This window comes from Helianthus annuus, chromosome 11 (assembly GCF_002127325.2).
Source record: "Helianthus annuus cultivar XRQ/B chromosome 11, HanXRQr2.0-SUNRISE, whole genome shotgun sequence".
Taxonomy (NCBI): domain Eukaryota; kingdom Viridiplantae; phylum Streptophyta; class Magnoliopsida; order Asterales; family Asteraceae; genus Helianthus; species Helianthus annuus.
In genome coordinates, this window is record NC_035443.2 from 3,200,686 (window position 1) to 3,203,272 (window position 2,587).

Below are 2,587 nucleotides of genomic sequence, written 5' to 3' on the forward strand. Positions count from 1 at the left end.
CCAGTTAGATGCCATCTTCGTATTTTTGGAAATTGTGTTCCACTTGTTCATATTATAACAAAATCACAATTGTATAACTTTTCTTTTTCTTTTTTTTTTTTTCATTTACCGCACATTTGTGCCGGGTTTGGCCATCATAGCCGTCTTTTCTTTAGAATTCTGAATGTCGCCATAATATATTTCATTGCCGATCTTGTGCTCTTTTGAAGCATTATGTTATTCTCATCTGGACTTATATAAATGCTTTTACTAAACGTCGTAGGAAGCAGAAGTACAATCAACAATAATAAAAGAGAACAAATAATCAGTAATTTTACAAAAACCGAAAATGCCATTACATAACTAAACCAAAAGATAAAAAATCATCATAAAAGAGAACAAATAATCAACAGTTTTCATCATCAATATAAAGATTCAAAAACCTATGATCATAACAAGTTAATAGAATTAAATAACTACGATTTTTCATCATCAACCACAAAGATTTAGAAATCTGTCATAAAGTAAAATAAAGATAACTACAACTTTTATTAATAATCTTCAAGATTCATTTATGTGCTTGTTATTCAACTAAAGCTTAGAAAAACGCCTCTGTAAAAGTTTTGATTCAAGTGTGTGCTTCTGCTTACGAAACTCCTTCAAAAACTGTACCGACAGGTAGGAGACTCTTGGTACCTTATCGAGCCCAGCTTGCACTAGAAAGTGTGACTGAAACTTCATTTGGTTTTTGAATTGCACCATTACATGGTGCTTAAACTTCTCCTGCAACAGGGAGTCTTCTTATCTTATGATAGCTCGTGCCAACTTACAGAGGCTCGACCGAAGTCTCTAACTTGATCTTTTTGCTATCATTCTATGTGCAGGAGAAGTGGTCAAATCCAAAAGGAGTGGTTGTGGGTCCGCAGCCGAGGAAAACTAGCGATTCACATGAAATTAAAAAAATAAACATCAAATCACGGCCCTCAAAAACATATGGTAAATTGTAGATCCACAAATCGGCTCATAATTATTAAATAAACACATCCTTAAATTGCCACAGATCGTTAAAATGAATACAGCATTTAATCGATTAACAGTTACCAGAAACGAGATTGTCTTCCGAAATCCGATGAGCAGTCAACGATCGTTCTTCAACAGCCTGCATGATAAAACCGATTCTACGTCATGAAAAAAAAAGTGAAACAGTTTTTGATCACAACAAGTTAAGAAGAATGTTGATGAAAAGAATTTAAAAATCAAATACCACTCACCGATGCTTTTGCCGTATCGGGGGGCTTCATTTTATCAATCCCAGACGCTGAAGCAGTGGCCATCTAGTAAAGTGTGATGGTTGCGGCGGCAGTGGATCTGAGAAACGAAGAACAAGGAGTAGGGTTTTATAATGTTTTCAATCTAGAAAGATTTACAATTCTAACCCCTCCATTTACACCCACTTGTTTATTTTTACAAATCTGATCGTTCAAGTCATATGTTTTTTACCTAACTCTCTTTGTTTAAGTGATTAAAACCTCCTACAAATGTATATGTTTTTTTATGGATGACGATTCAGGGGTTTGGAGGTCACATAATACGATTTAGTGGGCCCTTTGGCATTGGGTTTTCCTCGAAACCGGAGATGGTGGGTTTGGGCTATCTAACACTGCTGTCTGGGATCGCGGGCCTATGGGTCATATTTTGCCATTGGGTTATCACAGGTAGCAGGTTAAAAAAAGGTGAATAAAACATCCTGCAATTAATGTATTGTGAGTATGTATGCACAACATGAATTTTGATAGGAGTCCATAAACACAAACCAAGAGTTTCAATACTTTTGGCAAATTAGTGTTAAGTCAAATTACTTGTGATATAGTATGAATGATAAAAATATATATTGAATAACAATGTTACGCGCAAAAGGTATGACAAGATCGCATTTCGCTTGTTTATAACGAATCTAATGCTACATTACGCAATACATTTTCTACGACAGTTATTTGAATAGCTAGATGGGAAGAATGACCGATGATACTATATTCTAAGCATCGCCAATAAAATAGAAAGACAAAAAAAGTCAAAATAACCCCAAACAGATATTATTGTAAGCTAGTATGCCATAGCCAAAAAGAACATGAAAATAGCTATTTACCAAGTGATATGTAAAACCTACTATGGTAGGTATGTAATAATTGAGATAAACCTTGTAGATCTTCATAGAACAAGTAATTTTGACTTTCTTATAAGCCATATCTATAACCCAATCTCATATTTTACATTTTACGGAGTTTAGAGAAGAATACCTTTTATTAGTGATAATTCAATTGCAAGATATTATCCTTTGAGCTAGGTGTAGTGCACAAATGAGCCTCTAACTTATGAAAGTTTCTGCAAGAAGAAAAGATAAGTAATTGTTCTAGGATGGACGTTTCCGCAATGAATTCATCTTTTTAGAATTGGAATGACAGGTGGGAAAATATGTAAGTTATTGTAGATACACAAATTCTGCCTAGCATATTATACAACGATCTCATTTGTATTAGATCTAAAGAGAGAGTGATGTTCGATATTGCATGCGAATTATAACTCAATACGCGTTGTTAGTGGTAAATGC

The 2,587-nt window shown here is 34.2% G+C and overlaps 1 long non-coding RNA gene across 1 annotated transcript; it reads right to left on the reverse strand.

Moving 5' to 3' along the window:
• Nucleotides 1–473: 473 nt before the first annotated feature.
• Nucleotides 474–1,349, reverse strand: LOC110891611. The gene is made up of 3 exons (XR_002565421.2): nt 1,251–1,349; nt 1,081–1,138; nt 474–915 (listed from the first exon to the last, which is right to left on the reverse strand). It is a non-coding gene; the product is annotated as an uncharacterized LOC110891611 (long non-coding RNA).
• Nucleotides 1,350–2,587: the final 1,238 nt, after the last annotated feature.